This window comes from Castor canadensis, chromosome 8 (assembly GCF_047511655.1).
Source record: "Castor canadensis chromosome 8, mCasCan1.hap1v2, whole genome shotgun sequence".
Taxonomy (NCBI): Eukaryota; Metazoa; Chordata; class Mammalia; order Rodentia; family Castoridae; genus Castor; species Castor canadensis.
Window position 1 is genome coordinate 155,724,685 of NC_133393.1, and position 22,618 is coordinate 155,747,302.

At 45.0% G+C, this 22,618-nt stretch overlaps 1 protein-coding gene across 4 annotated transcripts in view; it reads left to right on the forward strand.

The window, feature by feature from the left end:
• Tbc1d22a (TBC1 domain family member 22A) overlaps window positions 1-22,618 on the forward strand; it is a 352,090-nt gene that overhangs the window by 216,461 nt on the left and 113,011 nt on the right. The gene's annotated exons all lie outside the window — the stretch shown is intronic.

Consider the following 22,618-nt stretch of genomic DNA (forward strand, 5'->3'; position numbering starts at 1 on the left):
GGAAGCCATCCTGCTCCATTTACTTACAGGGAGGTGGGGGGGAGCAGAGGAGACCATCCCTATTCAGAGAGAGGAGCCAGGCATTTAGAGTGCTCCATAGGGACACCACTTACTGACCTTTTGCACTGCACCTGTCTCCACCCCTCACTTCCTTCCCAGCACCATGGAGAGGCGCTGGGAAGGGGATGACAGAACGGTGATTAGCATTTTACTTCAGCAGTTCTGGTGTGGAGTGTGCACAACACGAACAAGTGGGGATGGCCATCTGTCCATGTGTCACGAGTCTGTCCGTGTGTCATGAAGTGCAATAAAGGCCTAGAAAGCTCAGTGGCCCTCCAGCTGAGATTGATGTTTGATGTTTATTGCCAAGCTGAGGCTAGTTAATTATGTAGTTTGCAGAGACTTCCAAATAAAGTGATTTCCCTTGACCTTAAGAACGAAAGTTGTCTTGGTTTGAATGTAAGCCATCAGATCTGGGTTATCATTTTCTGTGCATGACTGCAAGTTGCTGGAGAGAGTGCAAGTGTTCATCGTCCTCACTGACAACCAGTGTCCCTCTCAAACTCAGGGCAAGAAGCATCATTCGCAGGGAGTGTTTCCATGCAGGGCCTGTCAAGACCCAGCCAGCTCGTCGTTGTGGAGGTCGTTTGCCTTTCTACTCCACGAGCCATTGGCCCTTTTATAAAAGTCACTGGAGGTTGCATCTTCTCATTCAGAGGTGGACTTGTGATAGCCCCTGAGGATCCTCTGTGCCCTGTACCCCGGTTCCCTGGTGGGCTCACCCTGGAGTTTACCCTCATTTCTCTGCATACCAGTTATCTGGACCTCCCTCTGCAGTCACACATCATTGTATGTCTTCAGTTCTCCCACCTTGTTGTGCCTGGTCCTTCCATCCTGAGATCCTGGGGAAGATAACAGGGTGGAGTGGGACTGGAGCTGAGCCCGGCTGTGGGAAGGGCATTCCCCCATGGGCACACCCCTGGCTTGGCAGTGTTGAGGCTGGAGGAGGTTGTGTGGGTGCAGGGATGAGTGGAAACCTGTCTGGACCCTGACTTCTCACAGACCAAGTCTGAGTCCCTAGAAGTCCGCAAGGAAAAAGACCCAGAGCTACCCACTACACAGGACCTGATGTCCTCGTAGACCAAGAAGCTCTCCCCACAATGATCTTATCTTGGGGTAGCTTGTGAGGTCAGGAACTCCACTTGACTGATGGGGAGGCTGAGGCTGGCCTGAGCCATACACGTAAAGGCAGAGGCAGAATTTGAACTCAGGGCTGTTGATCTGGAACCTTTACTTGTCTTTGCACAACCAGGGGTCCCCTGCGGCCCAGTATGTGCAGGTGTGTTTGGGTTGTATATAGAGATCTCTGCCTGCTGTTGCATGGTAACCTTTGCCCTGGCTGTGTTCTGCTGAGGAGCCTCTCAGTGACTTTCCTTGGAACATGTTCCAGTAAGAGCAGAGAGCCGCCTTCTGCTGAGTGGCCGAGATGGCTAGGGCCCCTAGTGGTGCAGAGCGGTCCTGCCCTCTCACATGTGCACAGGTTCTCCAGTTATAACTTGTGTGCATGGGCCTGGTGTCCATGGTGCTGTGCCTGTGGGGACAAATGGAACATGGGTTGTCTCAGGTGGAGATGAGGTAGTAGGCATGGAGCTTCTGTTACAGCCAAGCAAGTGGTGGGCCTGGATTGGGGTTGGGACCAGAGTTCAAGTGTCCACAGTGAGTCTGGCAACTTTGAGAGCCAAAGGCAGGTCCCAGCATGGGTGCCTGGGGTGCCTGGAGGGGCTGGACGAATGGTGGCTCCTGGATGAGGGGGTTTTTCTGCAACAAGCCACATGTTCTCACTTAATTTGCACAAGGCATTCTGAGAACAATTAATGCTTTTAGCTCCTTGTTTAAGTGATTGAATTATAGAGGTGTGAGAATACCGCGGCTCCCATTTTACACTTGGATGCCTCCTTCTAACTAGGAAGAACCCTGAATTTCAGCTCAAATCTGTAATTTGCTGGGTGGTGATCTTGCTCTTGTGGTTTTCCCATCCTCCCTGTGTGAACAAAGGCAGAGATATCCAGCAGGAATCATGTCTTGTCTTGGAACCACACACTTATAATCATTCTGGTTGACCAAAGTATGCTGGACAATATTGACATGAGCTGTTTTGCCATTGTCACGTAGCTGGACATTGTCACGTAGCATAGGACCTGCCAGACATAAAGACTTACTGTGAGGGGACACCTACTGGCTTTGGCCACCTGCCACACTGGGATGGCTTTAGCCAGGTAGAAAGAGGGGAGCCTTGCTCCTCAGAGCAGCCTGGCTCCATGCCGGGGGTTTCTTGGCCTTATACTGCCCCATGTGGCCTGACAGTGAGGCCAAGTACCCAGTGAGGTCAGGTGGGCCTTTCTTGATGCCTGCTTCCTCTTCCTCCCCTGTCCCTGGAGCAGCAGCCTCTGTGTTCACCTGCTTAGGCCCTCTGTAGGGCCCAGCCTGTATCCAGCCTCCTCCTCTGGGTTATTAGAGCAGCTAGCATTGAACTAGGAGAACCTGAAGAGCCACAGACATCTATTTCCTAGGTCCCGTCCCTACCTGCCTCATGTGAGCCCATCCTTTCTAAGTGACGCTAGGCCTTCTGGGTTGTTATAATTGTGGGAACTTTTATCCTGGGTACCAGTGCCCCAAAGTTCTCAGCGCCCTTTTTGTCTCTGCTCTGGGAACCCCAAGTGGGCTTTGGGGAGGCCCTGGCACCTGCTGGTCTTCAGAGGAGCCAGGCCCTGATGTGGGTGCTGGCATCCTGTGGGCAGATGCTTTGTATTAAGCCCCACTTCCTCTATTGCACACTGTGTTCACCTGAGTCTGGCTGGTCCCCTGAGGAGCTCCTCAGGACCTGTGGAAAGGTACCTTCTGGATTATCACTGTCAGGGATTTCCAACATGGCCTTGCTACAGTCTGTTGACTATCCTGAGGTCCCCAGGCAAACAAGACTTACATTCTAGGACAGCAGCACATGTCCAGGGAGCACCTGGCTGTCCCCGGACCTGCCTGGCATTGACAGACCTCTTGCGTAGGAGCTTTTCTCCAATGGAAGTCTGGGGGAACCTCCTTGCACATAGCTGTGGGCTTTCAGGGTTTTCCCCCTGCCTTGTGTCAGTGGCCCTTGGATCTGCCAGTTCCATGTGTTTGATGTATGCCTACTCCTTCACCTGTATGAGCAGTTTCTGTGAAGGACTGCAGCCAATTAAAGGACACACAACAGGAAGAAGGAAGTGAGCCGGTGCTGTCTTCCTGAAAAGTGGGCCCACAAGACCCTTGGGAAATAGTTTTCTGGGACAGTACAAGATGAGGAGGATTTCAGTTTGATTTTTCTTTTTTCCAAGAGACAGATGGGGACCACTCAGAAAGGTTTCTGCCATAAGAGGAGCCTGGGCTAGGGGCAGGAGCAGTGATCGTATCTCTTCTCTTAAGACAGAGGGGCTTTGAGGGTCACTTGGGTGGGACTGCTATCTTATTCCTCTGGAGACCAGGGGAAGAGGCCTTTCAGTGTGGTGGAACCTGGGGGAGTGGGATCAGAAGTCCGTGTGTAAGGGTGACTTCTTAATTTTACCTCAGTGTGTTTGCCAAAGTAAGGCTACTGCCTTACATAACCACAGCACATCCATCAGAATCAGGACTGCAGCACTGATAAGCGCTGATAATCTGTAGACTGCATTTCAGTTTCACTGATAGTCCTAGGAACGTCCTTTACCACAAAAGCAAACCTGGATCCTGGGAGGTATTCCATTTGTCAGGTGTGACATCTCAGCCTTTTCTGTGCTTCCTGATGTTGCCATTTTGGAAGCAGCCACATGGTGTTCTATTTTTCAGACTCTCTTAGTTTGGGTTTGTCTGGTGCTTCCCAGCATTGGGGTGCATAGTGTCCAAGCTGGTGCTGTTGGAAGGCATGGGGCACCAAACTGTCATTTCCTACTGAGGTTCTTGGTTACTTGAGAAGGTGGTGTTGCCCAGTCTTTCCATGGTGGAGATATATATGGTTGTTCCGTGTGTGTCCCAGGCTCCCTGCCCTTAACCTGTCACTTGCCATAGATGGGTCAGGCATCTAGCATGCATTGAGCCTTGGCCAAGTATGATGGCCAGGCACCGGGTATTGGACACTGCCTGGTCTTCCCAAGGATCTGACTTCTGAGATTCCCAACCACACTGCAGAACGTGGGTGTCCTTGACAGTGAAAGAGGTGGCTGTTAGGGGTTTTGTGTGTACTGCCAGGCAGTTGGATCAGTGTGGGCTGAGTGAAGGCTGCATGTGACCCTGAGCCATGTGGTCTGTCTCTAATGTCCTTGATGGGTTATCCCATGACTCAGTCAGTGTGTGGTGAGTGCAGGTCTGCCCATTTTAATGCAATCTGAGAAAACAGACTTTAGCCCGATCCCTTTAATTTAAACCTCCTCCTTTCATCTTTTCTTTTGGACTTGTCATTCCCTCCATTTCCCTCCAGTGTCTCCTGCTCACAGGGCTGTCTCGGTTTCTGGTGGTAGACAGTGCCAAGTGAGAGGAAAACAAAGGTGAGTGATGTTGTGGCAGGATGTGTAAACACAGGGTTTTCAGGTTCTGTTCTGCACTTGTTTAGTGTGTTTAGGAGTTTAGTATGTGGCATACTTAAGAGTCTGTCCTTATCTTCCCCTCCTCCTCCTATCTAAGACCACTTGTCATGAGGCAGTGCAGGACTTACTGTGAGGCCTGAGTTGGTTACTCAGCAGATGGCGTCTGGCGCTGTTTCAGGCATGTGGTGTGGGGATACAGAGGCGTGGGACCAGTGACAGCCCCTCTGGATTGCCTCTATGATTCCGGATAGATCACTATCGTCATGGCGCTCACCTTTTAGTGCAGGGATGCAGCTGAGTTATGAAGGTATTTATGGTGAGACGGTGCAGGCAGCGTGAGTGGGAGCCAATGGTGTGCGCTCTTCTTGACTCTCTGTTCAGTGCCATCATCTTTGGTGACATCACATCATCATGTGGCCATGGAAGAGTATTTATCCTGCAGAAATTTGCAAATGCTACAAATCAGGGCTTTTTCCAGAGAGCCTGTTATTAAACATTTGCCAGCACACTAGTGAAGTGGGAGAAGACTTGGGGGTGTGTGACAGGTCAGGACCATGATCGCCTTCCTTGGGATTTTTCACTTTCTGGAGAGCTGTGGGAAGGTGTTATGTTAATAGGATATCATCAGAGTTGTGTCAAGCAGGTGCAGGGTGATTTGTTATACAGAGAGCACATTCCAAGACCCCAGTGGAGGCCTGATACCGAGGATAATATTGAGCCTTGTGAACACTATGCATTTTCCTACACATACAGACCCATGAGAAAGTTAATTTATAAATTAGGCACAGTGAGCAATTAGTAACAATGACAATAAAATAGGGCATTGTAACAGCACACTGTAATAAAAGGTATGTTTCTCTTTACTGCTTTGGGGTAAACAGTGCACACAGTATGGATGTCCTGGACAAGCAGAGACAGAGGTTCAAGAGTTCAGATTTCATGCTGCTTGGAATAGCAATTTAACACTTATGCAGTATTTATTTCTGCAATTTCCCACTAATACGTTGATCCATCCTTCAGTTACTGGTCCATCTGTTCTTCTGCTCATTGTACCTTCATGGCAGATGTCTTGTCTTTTGGGTCCTGGGCCTGGAAAGTAATCAGGAAGACATTGTTTCATTGTGCACTCATGGTCCGATAGAGAGGTGCGTGCAGATTGCCAAGGCCACTGAGGCATTGTGGGTGCTCTTACCTGGGTTCCAGCCTCCAGGCCCCAAGGAAGGGCGTTTGGCTCTCTGGGGTGAAAGGAATAATTCAGGAGGGCTGTGATGCATGTGCTGAGTCTGACAGATGGGTGACACTAGCAGAAGGTGAGGCAGGGGAAGGCCCTGGGGTCCTGGTCTCCACTCAGACACAGGTTTGTGCTGCAGTGGTGTCAGCACAGGAGTGTTTCCATGCACTCTGCTTCTTTAACCTCACTGCCAACTGGGGCTGCATCTGGGATTCTGCTCCTGTCCATCATCTGACTTGTGGTGTCAGAGTCATCAGTGCTGTCGGGGCCTGTGGATGTGGAGCTGTCAGTTGCTCTGGAGTTGCTCTTTTCATCATGGCCATGCCTGGGTTTCCTTTAAGCTGGAGTCTCAGGCAAATCAACTATCCTTTTTCTTTTTCTCCTCCTACTTGAGTTGCATCCCCAGTCCCATTTTGCTTCAGTTACTTTTCACATAGGGCCTCCCCCCCCCCCCCAACCTTTTTTTTTTTTGCCTGGGGTTGGTCTCAGACCTTGATACTTCTACTTGCAGCCTCTGCATAGCTGAGATCACAGGTGCCTGCCATCACACTCAGCTCTTTGATTTAGATGGGGTCTTGCTGGCCTTGAACAATGATCCTCCTAATCCCTCTCTCCCTCTTAGCTGGGATTACTGATGTGAGCCACTCAGCCCAGCAGTGACCTTCCTTGCTGCAAAAGAGGGTGTGTGAGACAGTGGCTTTCTCCTGCCACACCAAATGCAGCAATACTGTGGAAAGATTCTGAAGTGACCTCCAGTGACCCCTGGCTGCTGGTATTCAGAGCTGCACATAGTCATCATTCCCAGGATTCGGGTGAAACCACAGCTTGATGCCAATCAACAGAAATGGGCTGGTGGATGCCAGCCCACCATCACCTCATGTAAGACTACCATCCTGGTGAAGTGGAGGCAGACATTCTTCTGAAGGAAGCAGCCAGTTGGAGAAGCCCATGTGGCCAGGACCATGGCTACAGTGGTCCCCCAGCTGACAACCAGTGAAGAGCTGGGCCCTCAGTCATATGGCTGCAAGGCAATGAATTCTGCCAACAATTGGCATGAGCTTGGAAACAGGGTCTTCCTTTGTCAGGCTTCCAGATGAGAATTCAGACTTGCTTGCAGCTTTGTGAAGCCAGGAGTGAAGGACCCAACTAAGTCTAGCTTGGAAACTGGTTCCATGGAGACCACAAGATAGTAAACTATGTTATTTTAAGTTGCTAAGTTTGTGGTAACTGCATCTGCTGGCACAAGGAGGAGGAATCCAGGAGGAGCCCAATGGTCTCACTGTGTTTAGACAGAGCCAGAAGTCTAGGGAAAGCCCAGGGCACTGGAATTCATGAGGCTGGCAAAGGACATACCGGGGGAGAGAGAGAGAAAGAGAGAGAGTGCACGCAAGTAGATTCTCTGCAAGGGTCCCTTGCAAGGACTAAGTTGAGCACTCATTCCATATATTTGGAAGGAAAGAACCACTTGAAATGATGGAGAAACGGCCCCAGAATGCTTCCAGTATGGAAGTTGAGTCTTCCTAAAGGCCGGAGCTGGAAGCTTTATAATTTATGGGTACTGGACAGAGAACTTAGAGGGCATTGCCTTAGTTGTGGGAATATGAACGCCTAAATGTCAGTCTGCCTCAAAGCCTAAAAGCAAGACAATAAACTGCCCCCCAAATAAATTCACTGCATCCTAGCAACATGTTCAGAAATACCATAGGAATCAAAAACATCAAGTGCCCAACAAGGAAAAATCCACAATATCTACCTTCTAGAGGCATTGCTGGGTATGAAGATATGCAGGAAAATATGTGAACAAAACTGACCTGGAAATAGCATGGATGTTAGACTTGTTAGACAGTGACATTAAAGCAGATATAATTGCATTCCATATGTTCAAAAATCTTGACATAGTAAACATCTGTAGAGACGTGGAAGAGGTCAAAATGATCCAAATTGAACTTATAGAGATGAGACATAATGAAAAGTGCGCTGTCTGGGATGAGGAGAAGATTAGACTTCAGAGAAGATCTGTGAACCTGCAGGCTGAGTGATAGGAACTATTCAAATGAAAGACAGACAAAAAATAAAACAGGCTGCAGGGACTTTCAGACAGCTTATGTATGGGTGACTGGTGTCCCTAGAAGCTGAAAATGGAAGTAAATACCCAGAGAAATAGCATTCACATTTTAGGAACAAATCAATGAAGGTATAAATCCAAAGAACCACAAATGTTAATGAGTGCCAAGCATACAGTGTGAATAATAGTATAATCAGATTTCATAAAGCAACTAAGAAATAGAAAATATCAAAGAGAGCCAGAGAAGAAAGACGTGTACTGAAGAACAAGGGTAGGTATGGCAACAGATTTTTCAATATGAACAGTTAGAGAAGTGACAGGTCTGAACTGCTAAAAGGAGAAACACCCAAACTTGTTAACCTGCAAACAATGTTTAGAAATGGAGGTGAAATAAATGCCTTTTTGGACATATAAAAGCCAAAATATTCATCATCAGGAGACCAGGATATCTTCCTCATAGGAATTTTAATGGTGAACTTTCAGGTAGAAGGAAGATTATAACAGCTGAAACCCTGTGTCTACACAAAGTCAGAGGTGCACCACAACTGGCAACTCCAGGAGTACATTCAAGCACCCTTTCTTTTACTGTTCATATGCATACAAGGCTTGGGTCATTTCTCCCCCCTGCCCCCACCCCCTCCCTTACCCCCCACTCCGCCCCCTCCCTCTCCCCCCCACCCCCTCAATACCCAGCAGAAACTATTTTGCCCTTATTTCTAATTTTGTTGTAGAGAGAGTATAAGCAATAATAGGAAGGAACAAGGGGTTTTGCTGGTTGAGATAAGGATAGCTATACAGGGCATTGACTCACATTGATTTCCTGTGTGTGTGTGTTACCTTCTAGGTTAATTCTTTTTGATCTAACCTTTTCTCTAGTACCTGTTCCCCTTTTCCTATTGGCCTCAGTTGCTTTTAAGGTATCTGCTTTAGTTTCTCTGCGTTAAGGGCAACAAATGCTATCTAGTTTTTTAGGTGTCTTACCTATCCTCACCCCTCCCTTGTGTGCTCTCGCTTTTATCATGTGCTCATAGTCCAATCCCCTTGTTGTGTTTGCCCTTGATCTAATGTCCACATATGAGGGAGAACATACGATTTTTGGTCTTTTGGGCCAGGCTAATTGGGGAGACTCTTGATTGCTGCTTCAATTTCATTTTGTGTTATAGGTCTATTCAGGTGATTAATTTCCTCTTGGTTCAGTTTTGTATGATCATATGTATCTAGAAATCTGTCCATTTCTTTTAGATTTTCAAATTTATTTGAATATAGGTTCTCGAAGTAGTCTCTGATGATTTCCTGGACTTCCATGGTGTTTATTGTTATCTCCCCTTTTGCATTCCTGATTCTATTAATTTGGGTTTTTTCTCTCCTCATTTTAGTCAGGTTTGCCAGGGGTCTATCGATCTTGTTTATTTTTTCAAAGAACCAACTTTTTGTTTCATTAATTCTTTGTATGGTTTTTTTGGTTTCTATTTCGTTGATTTCAGCTCCCACTCTGTGGATGTTCTCTTCAGTTTAGAGACTATTTCTTTTGATGAGCAGAAGCTTTTTAGTTTTATGAAGTCCCATTTATCTATGCTATCTCTTAGTTGCTGAGCTGCTGGCGTTCTATTGAGAAAGTTCTTGCCTATACCTATTCATTCCAAGGTATTTCCTGCTCTTTCTTGTACCAACTTTAGAGTTTGGGGTCTGATATTAAGATCCTTGGTCCGTTTTGAGTTAATATTAGTATAGCGTGATAAATATGGATCTAGTTTCAATTTTATGCAGTCTTCTAACCAGTTTTCCCAGCAGTTTTTGTTGAAGAGGCTGTCTTTTCTCCATCATATATTTTTAGTGCCTTTGTCAAAGATAAGTTGGTTATAGTTGTATGGCTTCGTATCTGGGTCCTTTATTCTGTTCCACTAGCCTTCATGTCTGTTATTGTGACAGTACCATGCTGTTTTTATTGCTATTGCTTTGTAATATATTTTGCAGTCGGGTATCGTGATACCTTCAGCATTGTTCTTTTGACTGAGTATTGCCTTGGCTATTCCTGGCCTCTTGTACTTCCATATAAATTTAACGGTAGATTTTTCATTCTCTTTGATGAGTGTCATTGGGATTTTGATGGGAATTGCATTGAACATGTAGATTACTTTGGGGGGTATCGACATTTTTCTATGTTGATTCTACCAATCCATGAGCATGGGAGATCTCTCCACTTTCTATAGTCTTCCTCAATCTCTTTCTTCAGAAGTTTATAGTTTTCCTTGTAGAGGTTGTTCACATCTTTTGTTAAGTTTAAACCTAGGTATCTGATTTTTTTTGAGGCTATTGTAAATGGAATTGTTGTTATATATTCTTCCTCAGTTTGTTCATTATTGGTGTATAGAAATGCTAATGATTTTTCTATGTTGATTTTGTATCCTGCTACCTTGCTATAGCTATTGATGGTGACTCGGAGCTTTTGAGTAGAGTTTTTTGGGTCTTTAAGGTATGGGATCATATCATCTGCAAGTAGGGATATTTTGACAGTTTCATTGCCTATTTGTATTCATTTATTCCTTCTTCTTGCCTAATTGCTCTGGCTAGGAATTCCAGTAGTAAGTTGAATAAGAGTGGGGATAGTGGGCATCCTTGTCTGGTTCCTGATTTTAGAGGGAATGGTTTCAGTTTTTCTCCATTAAGTATAATGCTGGCTGTAGGTTTGTCATATATAGCTTTTATGATGTTGAGGAACTTTCCTTCTATTCCTAGTTTTCTTAGAGCTTTTATCATGAAATGGTGTTGGATCTTATCAAAGGCTTTTTCTGCATCTATTGAGATGATCAAGTGGTTTTTGTCTTTGCTTCTGTTAATGTGGTTTATTACGTTTATTGATTTTCATATGTTGAACCACCCCTGCATCCCTGGGATGAAGGCTACTTGGTTGTGGTGAATGGTCTTTTTGATGTGTTGTTGAATTCAGCTTGCCATTATTTTATTGAGGATTTTTGCATCAATGTTCATTAAGGAGATTGGCCTGTAGTTCTCCTTTTTGGAAGTATCTTTGCTTGGTTTTAGGATAAGTGTAATACTGGCTTCATAAAATTTGTTTAGCAGTTTTCCTTCCCTTTCTATTTCGTGGAACAGTTTAAGGAGAGTTGGTATCAGTTCTTCTTTAAAGGTCTGATAGAATTCAGCAGAGAATCCATCAGGTCCTGGACTTTTCTTTTAGGGAGACTCTTGATTGCTGCTTCAATTTCATTTTGTGTTACAGAACTATTCAGGTGATTAATTTCCTCTTGGTTCAGTTTTGGATGATTATAAGTATCTAGAAATCTGTCCATTTCTGTAAGATTTTTGAATTTATTTGAATATAGGTTCTCAAAGTAGTCTCTGATGATTTCCTGGACTTCCATGATGTTTGTTGTTTTCTCCCCTTTTGCATTCCTGATTTTACTAATTTGGGTTTTTTTCTCTCCGCATTTTAGTCAAGTTTGCCAGGAGCCTATCGATCTTGTTTATTTTTTCAAAGAACCAACTTTTTGTTTCATTAATTCTTTGTATGGTTTTTTTGGTTTCTATTTCATTGATTTCAGCTCTTATTTTTATTATTTCTCTCCTTCTATTTGTTTTGGGATTTGCTTGTTCTTGTTTTTCTAGGAGTTTGAGATGTATCATTAGGTCATTGATTTGAGATCTTTCAGTCTTTTTAATATATGCACTCATGGCTATAAACTTTCCTCTCAGGCCTGCCTTAGCTGTGTCCCATAGGTTCCGGTAGGTTGTGTTTTCATTTTCATTGACTTCCAGGAACTTTTTAGTTTCTTCTTTTATTTCATCATTGAAATTCATCATTGTTCATTAATCAGTGAGTTATTCAGTTTCCAGCTTTTTGCATGTTTTCTGTCTTTATTTTTGTTGTTGAGTTTGTGCAACAGATTTTTAGCTCACCATGTCAATAAGTGCATGAAATGTTAATGAGGTAATTATTCTGCCAATTAAAAGGTAGATGTTGTCCAGTTGGATAAAGAAACAAAACTCAACTATGTGCTGCTTATGAGCAATCCACCTCAAATATGAAGACACAAGTGATTTAAAAGTAAAATGATGGGCCTGGCACTAGGTCTCCAAGCCTGTAATCCTAGCTACTTGGAAGGCTGATATCTAGAGGATTGTGGCTCCAGACCAGCCCAGGCAAATAGTTCATGAGACCCTATCTCCAAAACAGAGCAAAATGGCCTGGAGATGTGGCTCAAGTGGTAGAGTACCTGCTTTGCATTTGAAGCTCTGAGTTCAAATCCAAATCTCACAAAAAAATAAAATGATGGGAAAAAAACTTCATGGTAACACTAATCTAAAAAAAAGCTACAATCACTATATTGATGTCAAAGTAGATTTCCGAACAAAAACTTTTGTAACTTATAAAAAGGGTTATTTTATAAAATAGAGGGGTCAATTAATCAGAAATACTTATCCTAAATATTAATTAATGCATCTATTAATAGAGTTTCAAACAGAGCAAAATCTGATGAAACTGCAACAAGAATGGACTGGTAGACAATTATAGTTAGAGATTCTAGTCTTCCTTCAGTAAGCAATAGAACAAGTAGATAGAAAATCAGGAAGGGCATAGAAAACCTGATGATCCTTGACTGTCTTGAGTTGGCTGTCTTTTGTAGAAAATAAGAATGTACATTCTTTGTGATTCTATGTGGGACATTTATTCAAAGAGACCATATTCTGAGCCATAAAAGTGCTCAATAACTTTTAAAGGATTTTAGACATGTGAGCTATGTTCTCTGAGCATAAGAATTAAATTAGAAATCAGCAGGGTACTTGCAAAATTCCCAAATATTTCTAAGCTTATTAGCATACTTTTAATTGATCACAGAAGAAGTCAAAAGGGAAATTAGAAAGTATTTTTAAGTGAATGACATGAAAAACACAGTATTTCAGAATTTGTGCCATATAGGTGAAGCAGTACTTAGAGGTAAATTCATAGTACCAAATATGACAACAAGGGTGTCAAGTAAATGACCACATTTTCTGCCTTAAGAAATTGGGGCTGGGGCGGGTATGTGAAAATGAAGCCAAAAGCTTAAGAAAAATCAATAACATTTGTAAATCAATAGTCAGATTGATCAGGAACAAAAAGGCAGAAGAGATAAATTACCAATATGAGGTCTGAGCGAATAGATGTCATTATTGTACAGATACGAAGAGTAAAGTAGGAGACTGTTATTCACAACATAATAATAAATTGGACAGTTTTATGAAATAAATGTATTTCTTAGAAATCAGAAGCTACCACGGCTAACTGAAGAAGAGGTAGATAATCTGAGTATTCTTACATTTATGATGAAATTGAGTCATAGTTAAAATCTTCCTCCAAAGAAAACTCTTAAGTTCAGGTGGCTTTACTGGTGAAGATTTAACAAAGAAACAATACTAGTTCTACATGAACTTAAAAAAAAATGAACAGGAAGACATAGTTCCCAATTCAGTATATAGGGTCAACTTTTTTCTGTTACTTGAACCAAAGGCATTTTTTAAGAAAGAAAACTTCAAGTCAGTGCATGCCTGTAATTCCGGCTACTCAGAATAGAACTGGGAAGATTGCTGTTTGAGGCCATCACAGGCAAAAAGCTAGTGATACCTATCTCAAAAACACTCCAAGCAGGATGGCATATATCTGTAATCCCAGCTTCTCAGGAGATAGAGGTAGGAGCATCATGGTCCTAGGCCAGCTAAGCAAATGCTGAAGACTATATTTAAAAACAAAGCTAACGGACTAAGGGCTGTTGCTTAAGTGTAGAGCGCTTATATAGCAAATGTGAGGTACTGAGTTCAATCCCCAATACTGAGAGAGAGAGAAGAGAGAGAGAGAGAGAGAGAGAGAGAGAGAGAGAGAGAGAGAGAGAGAGAGAAGAGAGCTATAGACCAATCTCATTCATGAACATAGATGTAAAAATGCTGAATAGAAACTTGAGCAAATCAAATCCAACAGTATATAAAAAGAATAATATATCATTGTGACATGTAGTTTATCCCAGAATGCAAAGTTGATTTAAGTGTTGAAAAAGCAATCAATGTAGTTCATTATATTAACATATTAGAAAAGAATAATCCCATAAAATCTTCTTGATATATGCAGGAAAGACACTTGACAAAATCTAGCATCCATCCTTAATGAAAGTTCTCATTGTATTCCCTAGCTATACAAGGAACTTCCTAACCTATACAACCTTATAGCTAAGTTTACATAAAATGATGTAATATCAGGAACAATGCAAAATACTCCTTTTCACCAATTGTGTTAAACATGTGTACTGGGGATTCAAGCCAGTGCAATGAAACAAAACCAAATGAACATACACATCTGTGCATAAACAGCATCCAGACTTGAGTAGGGAGAATTAAGCATCTTCATCTGATAATGATATGGAATCTGGAATTCTGATCTAATCTCCACTAAGGGTAACTAAAACTACGAAAATTGTCTAACATGTCTTCAGGACTCAAGTCCAATGCACAAAAATGAGTTGTGTTTCTATGTGCTAACAATGGGGAAATTAGCAGCTGAGCTTAAATGAACAATGTCATTTATAATAGAAGATGTGAGGTTTCTAAGGAAAGCACGCAATTGGCCTGTACACAGAATGGGACAAAATATTGCTGAGGGAAATTAAATTTGACCTAATCATGTCCACAGATCAGAAAAGTCACATTATTAAATGTCATTTCTCCCCAACAGATCACATATACGATTCAATCCCAATCAAGACCCCAGCATACTTTTCTATAGAAATGGACAAGCTGATGTTTAAATTCACATGCAGACACAAAACCTTTAGAATAGCTAAACAACACTGAACAAGATAAGCACCACTGGAGGACTAACAACCTGATTTCAAGAACTGTAATCAAGACCATGTGTTCTGGCATTGAGACAAAGATCAATGGGATAGAAGAGAATATTTAGAAACAGAGCCATACATACGTGGGGAATTGATTTCCAAAAATGTACAAAAGAAATTCATTGTAGAAGTATGTGTTGCATAGCACATATGCATGCATGTACCAAACAAATGCACGGTTAGAAATGAATATTGGCATGTCAAAGGAACGAATTTGGGCTTGTATCTTACACCGTGTTAAAGATTAGCTTAGAACAACTCAGGCTTGTGTTTAAACCTAAAGTTATGAAACCATTACAAGAAAACATAGTACAAGAGGTTTCTTAGAATGACACGTTGTCCATTGAACATTAAAGAAAATTTGGACAAATACGTTGCAATTTATCAAAATTAAAGTTGGACTTTATCAAAAGTAAAGTCTTTCATAAAATGCTAGGATCTTTTCATTACATTCACAGTATTTTCTCTTTAGAATTGGGTGAGACAGAGCCCAGAACTCAGTAAACCCTCTGCAGGCTCTCCTCCAGCTCACCTGTCATTCTTCCCACTTCTCTGGGCCGTGCTGACCTACAGCTGTCCACTGCTGGCATTGTCCCTGTTGTGTGTGAACTGCAGCCAGCCAGCTCCCAATGAGTTTTGGCCCCCAGAGCTCACTGCATTGTTTCCTGACTAAATCCCACTGGTTGTTGCTTCCTTACATGGAAATGGGCCTATCTTGGAGGTTTTGTCAAGAAGCTTATGAGCAATCTGTGAAGTGAGAATGATTTAAGACCTTGTTGCTTCAGTTCCATATAGCTCTAGAAGAACTTATAATTTAGATTATGTTACTGTCAAAAATACACATTAATACCTCTCTAGAGAGGAAAAAATTGTTTGCTGTGGTGTCAGATAAACACTGATTCTTTACAACCTGCTAGGAGGCTTCATTTTATTCTGAGCTCATGTTTACTGAAGTCCCAACTGGTAGCCTCCCTGTCCTCCAGGGCTCAGGAATGAGTGTACTGTGTCCTCTTCCTAGGGCCGTGTTGCCACTTCTGGATCACCTTCCCATGAGCATTGACTGCCTTCAGGGTCTGACCACCTTCACTGCTACACTTGTGTTGGACCTGTAAGAAGATAGTAGTCATGTGCCTCAACCTCCTTGTTAAAATTAGCCTTGGACAGTTGTTTGAAGGAATGCAAAGTGCAGAGTGCACTTTGGCCTCTGCCCTGACGTGTGTTGGGATCTCAGCCTTGGGGTCATCTGATAGGGGCAAGTATGTTTTGTGTACACCCACCTTGGTGTGCCACCATACAATCCTGATGCTAGCCACCTGCAGTTGGAGTCAGACTCCATAAGTCATGGGCTCAGGCATCCACAAGATTGCTCTTTGGATGCCAGCCACACTCAGGGACCCAAGGCTACTTGCACTTCTGACCTACTGGCTATAAATTCAGTGGTATTTGTAATCCCTTGGGTAGGTACCTTGAGAACGTACTCTACTCATAGTCACAGTTTTATTGTAAAGACACAGATCAGGAGGACCAACCAAATGAAGAGATGTGTGGGCCAGAGTCAGGAGAGGTCCTGGGGACCCAGAACTTCCTTTCCACAGAGGAGTGCCATATTACAGTGTTTGCCAACTACAAGGCTCTGCTGAGCCCAGGGCCCAGAGTTCCTGTGGGATTTCACTATATAGGCCTGACCTTGTGCATGGTGGGCATGTGGTGGAGCTTGCTCCCAAACTCCTCGGGTTCCAGCCCTGCTTGTTCTCTATGATGACCTGTCCCCATCCTGACACAACTAGGGCCCACCAGGAGTTGTTTCATAGGCATAATAAAAGACGCTCCAAGGACATGGAGTCTTTGCCAGGAATGAGGGCAGAGACCAGTCACAGAAAGGAGCTGCTTTCTGTTGCTGGATGGTGGCCTCTGGAATCATAGCGAATGGCCCATCTCTGATGTAAGAGATCACAGATGCACCTGTGAGAAGCCAGTGTTACTGGTTCTCAGCTTATCTCCTGGACTCTAGGGAAGGAATGAGGTGTTTTCCAGGGTGGGCCTGGGGCAGCCTGTCAACCCCTGTGGTCTCAGCTGGAATTCAGGGCTCTGGGCCCTAGAAGGGGCTAGGGTTTCTCTCTTTACATCATCAGCACATTTCCTAAAATGATGTTAAAATTTTCTAAATAAATCTCACTCCGTGTTGATTGCCATTACAACTTCCCAAGAAAAAAGTTTTTCCTGAAGAGGCTGTGTGACGGGTGTTGAGAGGCCATGGTGTGTTTATCAGGAGAAGGGCTTTCTGCTGCAGTACAGGTCAGCTGCAGTCATGGAGGGCCAGTTTTCCTGAACCCGGTCATTCTATGGGAGCATCACTGCGTGCAGGCTATACTTTAGGACTGGCCAGGACAGCCCCATAGTCCAGCCTTCCTGTCCCTTGGACCTTGCTGGACTTTTCCCATGGCGCTGACCAAGGGGGGCATGGAATCCTTGTTTATTCTATGGCTGCCATGGCTGCTGGCAGAACTTCTCAGTCCTGATCTCCTGCTCCCTCTAATTCCTGTAAGCCCTCCCTATTGAGTCCTTTCTTACCTCCAGACCGTCTGTCATTCATTCTGCTTACTGCTGTGATGACTGAAGAGCAGAGTCCTGAGGGGAACTACACTGGCCCTGTTAGTCCTCAGGCCTCAGGGTGGCTGCATGTGCTCATGGTTGGTTTTTGGAAGGTGAGAGGAGGTGTGCTTAGATGTGTAGCGGGAATGGTGGATTTCTGAGACAGGGCTCCACTGTGTCTTCTCTGGACAGTGGAGTGGGAGTGGTCCACCTAAGAAGTGCCCTCAGGCTCAGAGCCTCATCCTTCCCATCCTTGGCATAGCAGGGCCCTGGGTCCTCCGACTGACAGGTGTTCAGGACCTGGTTTCTGTTTGGCTTTCTTGCCGATGAGAGAGGGCCTCTCACTGCAAAGAGGCACCATGTTCGCTATCAGTTGGCTCTTGTTTCTGTTCTTTTGTATCCTTTTAACTGATCAGAGAATTGAAATATTTCCCCCAAATCAAATCCCATTCATGTCTGGCCCAGCAAAAGCATGATGTGTTCAGCATCTTCCTTGGCTCTGTATGGGGTGCTTGAAAGGTTTCTTTGTCAAGTATGTAAGTGTAATCAATTGTGTCTGGTCTTTGGCAAATATATCTGAGTCGTGTCTCGTACTGCATCAACGGTGTTTTATGCCACGTCATAAACACATGCTTTATCCTTTTAGCAGAAGTCTAGGACACAGTGAGTCTGTATAATCTATGCACTTTCAGTCAGATAGATAAGGCATTTCAAGCACTTCAGCCTGTGAGTCTACTATTGAATACACTGAGGAAATCACTCAGCAGGCCTTGGCTACCCCTACCCCCGCCCCCAACCCAGGACAGTCCCTTCTTGGTGATTCTGTGGCAGTGTGTTGTGAAAGAAGTCTTTCAGCCTGAAAGATGACAATAATTATATCTGCCTGCTCATTCATTATGTGCATACTCTTATTTTCAGTGAAATGGAAATTTCAGTTTCAGAATTACTGCTAACCAAATTACCTTTATCAGTAAAAGAGCATCTGCTCACAATTACATATAAAATAGGAAAAATGAATCTTTTCTGCATATACATTCACAGCTCTGATGTATATAAATTGAAAGTCATGCCTAGAGTTTAGCAGTTCATTTTTTACCATGTTCAAAATAAGGGACAGCTCTGCCAGAAATTCATTATGCACATTAGAAGGTGACTGGAGACCTGGTGGCCAGTCAGTTTATCACTCTTCATTACCTACTTATAGAGAAGCATGTAGTTAGTGAAAAATGGCTACTTCGCAGTGAGCAAGGACACTGTCCAGGTAGCTCTAGGATGGATGCTATGTTGGCCTTAGCCAGCTTAGCCTGACTGTGTTGGGCTGCCCAGTGGAGTGGGTACTCACTAAGGTCCTAGTGGATTTATACTGTGGCTGATGTCACCACATAATGGATGTGGGGGTTGTCTTTGAGCTCCTGCAGGAGTTCAGAGCCTGTGTTGGGTATAAGAGAAAGCCAAGTGCTCAAGAGGTTTCATAGCTGGTGAGTCTGGCGATATAGCCAGCTCAGAGGCAAAAGATGACTTGTCCATCCTACCTTTCTCACAAGCTGCAAGCTCCTGAAGGGTAGAGGGCAGGCCTTGTCTTTTCAAAGTCAACGTGGGATAGGGAGGCACTGGAGAATTCCTGCTGTGCACTAATGAACAAGCCTTCCCGCATCTCTGCAGGTTTATTTCTCTGATGGGTTTTCTGGTCATTCCTCAGGGCTGGTGCTACTGCAGATGTATCCAGTTTGCTCTGCAGAGAGAGACAACTATGTTCAGGTTCCAGTCCAATCCTGGCTGTTTATAGGTCACAGAGGGGACAGTCCTGGATCCTGCTCCATCCTACTGCTGCATCATGCATACCTTCGGGCAGGCTGCCTTGTAGACAACGGGCAGAGTCAGGGTGCTCCGCAGAGGCCTTGTCAGGGGGAGAGCCGCCAGGGCAGAAAGGGTTAATTTTCCCTGTTTCAGTACGTTACTTTAATGACAGGTGTTCCAGAACTATGTTTCATTTTTCCAGAGCTATTTCGAGCCAGTTTGTCTTAGAAAGGTGCTGCTTGCCTCCCAGGCACATATTGGAGCTCTTTGTTTTCCAGGTCCCAAGTTGTAAACTTTGTCCCTGGATGAGCTGCTGGCATTGCAGGCAGAGTGCGCCAGGCCAGGGACTGTGGCTATCCTCTGTATAGGTGCCAGTCTCCAGCACCGCATCTCTTGTGAGTGAGGTGGGCTCTGGCATCTGACTGCTCACTTAACAGATGCCATACTGGTCATGGGCAGGGCCCAACTGCCAGTCTCCAAGGAAGCAATCTCCTGCCTTGCAGAAATGGTAGTCTAGCTGGGAAGACCTGGTGCTATCTCTCATGCCTTATGCCTCTCGCAGGGCAGGTGTGCTTGGTTAACAACAGCCCTTCTTTGTGAACTGGGCTCAATGAACCCTCACTAGTAGAGCACACTGTTAGAGCGTGGATTGAGAAAGGAATGGACATGAACAAATGAAGGTAAAAGCTAGGGTTCCATCATCCCACTCAAGCCTGGGCTAGTAAAATGTGCAGTAGGCACTGTGTCTGGACCACTGCATGTGCCTGCCTCACTTGTAGCCCTCCATGGAGCGACATCCTGCCATAGCAGTGTTGGTGACTATCTGAGGCATGGCTGGATGGGGACAGTCTGGTGGCCCCTGTTCCTTGGGTGGCTCTAGGCTATCTACTTTTGCACTCTTGTCCCCATGGGAGAGTGGAAGAGCCACATGCCAGCCAAGGCAGGACTGGGATTGACTGAGGCCAGATATCCATGGAGAGTTCTGGGCTGGGAAGGGCCAGTGGAACTGGGGCACCTGCTGGGTTGCACCTGTCTTGAGAGTGGATACTTCTGATGCCAGCACATACCACCCTGCAGGCTGCCCTTCTTCCCTGCTGCTCCTGGGTGCTGGTTTCCTCCCTGGAGCTTCCACCCTCATTGTCCTTCCCTTCCTTGAGCAGCCAACTGCAAGTTCATGAAAGCTCATTCCTCTTTCTTCATGTAGAAGAACCTTGTTCAGTAAATTCAGTCATTTTCTAAACTGCTGGTTTTCTAGTGTTCATCAAATTTGAATTTCACATCAGCTGGAGGTGCCCCGCATCAGTGAGCTGGGCTGTGGCCAAGGATGCCATCCATTCGGGAGGAGTTCTGCCCTTGGGGAGCAGGCAAAGGTCAGCCTGGATGAGGAGTCACTCAGAGGCCCTGGAACTTTCCATTAGCTTAGTTTTGGTAGCTGTAGGTAATTTCAGGTTAGAAATAATTGTTTGTATTCTTGAAAAAGAATTTTCTTAGGTAGAAATGTAGTACTCTACCAATCCCATTTGCATGTTTGTGTGTGCCACACCTCTTATAAAGCTAAAACTAAGCAAGCTTCCTCTCTGAAAAAGCTGAGTATCTGCGGTGAGCAGGCATCAGCTGGAGGAGCTACCACCTGCAGGTGCCACCACATAGGCTGCCCTGTTGCTTGGCCTCCATCCTGCATACTGCCTGGCTGGCACAATGGGGTGGACCTGTCTTCTTCTGGTAGGGAGCTCTGGCCCCTAAAGGTATTCCTTAGAGACAGCATATGAGAACAGGCATGTGGCAATCTCAGGGTAGTCTCAGCCTCCCTGGCATCGTCTCCTGGGGGTCTTGTGGCAGTTCTGGTACCTTGATCCCAGCTTGCTGCAGGATGTAGTATGCCTGGGAGGGAGCGTTGCTGTTGTGGTCAGCTGCATTCTGTACTTGTGACTGTCTTGTTTGCATTGATCTTGAATTACTGCATTTGTGTCATAGCATTAACTGGGACCCACCCTCAACTGTCTCCTCCAGACCCACCTGTATCAGCCCATATGCTGATACTATAAAGAAATACCTGCGACTGGTCACTTACAAGGAAAAGTGGCTCATTGAGCTCCCAGATCTAGAGTTTCAAGGGCCTGATCCTGGCATTAGCTTAGTTCTGGTGAGGATCTCACGGCAGATAATGTCATAGTGGTTGAGGGTGTATGTAAGAGGGAGTGATTCCATTGCAAGAGAGGAAGCCATAGAGCAGCCAGGTGTGTTCTTTTATAACAGCTTCTTGTAGAACCTAGCAGAGTCGTGAGTCTCTTCTGAGGGCAGCTCCCCTATGACCTAAGGACCTTCCACTAGGCACCCCCTCTTTTAAAGATTCCCCAACCTCTAAAGCACCATAACAAGGATCAGGTCTGCATCATATGAACTCTGAGGAGACAAAGTACATCTAAACCTTAGCACAGCCCCATAGGTGTCCTGCCCCAGCTTGTTCTGGTCAGCTGATGACAGCATGTTTTGGAGGAGGAGATGACAATGAGCAGAGACAACACAGGACCTGCTGCAGAAACCAAGCTCCTCTGCTTCTCTGGGGCCAGGCTGTCCAGCAGGGCCTCCTCTCCCGCAGATCACCTCATAGCCACAGCAGTCCTGGAGCCCAGCCAGACCAGCGCATAACATCTGCTGGAGTCACTGCATGTAAGATGCAGCACTGTCTCAGAATGGAGTCATTCCAACCCTTCTCATTTCAGTGGTTAGGAAAGCCTTGTTTCAGAAACAAGGTTAGGCATTTGCATCAGTGCAAACCAACAAGCAACAGACAGCTAGCTCCTCTCCTATATTTGTTCATTTTCCATTTTTAGAACTTTCTGTAGGAGCAGGGAGAACCCTTGTAAAGTTTTTAAAGGGTTCCTTCTTGGGGCAGGCTACAGAAGAAGGTAAGCGTGGAGGGAGGGAAAGCAGCACAGGAGGTTGATTGAAGAAAAGAGGTGTGTAGAGAGAATGTTCTTAGCAACTCTGGTGTGGGGGCTGATTAAAAGCATTGAGAGTCAACTCATAACCTGAGTCAGTTAAGCAGTAATGGTTTGTTTTTATGAAATGGCTTTCATCTTTCCCGGGCCCCTCAGTGGACTGCACAGGCAGACGCTGGGAAGGGATGTAACCACCTGGCCACCAGAACCTTTGCCTCCTGGAAAGTCTTCCAGGAGCTGCAGCCCTGAGGCTGTCAGGCTGTCACCTTTCTCTGTAGGTGGCACACAGCTTAGCAGAGGGCTCAAGGCAGGGAATGCAGATCTCACCCCTAGGCTGTGGAATTGGTAGCCTCAGCATGATGAGAAGGCAGGATCTTGTGGCTGGTATGGGCAGGGTTTGGGGGCATGGTGGTTGGTGGAACCTGGCTTTTCCATATAGTGCAGCTGGCTTCAGGGTGCCCAGGCCTGGAATCCAGAGGCCTCCTGGCCTGGCTAGGGACATGTCCTTTGGGTCTGGG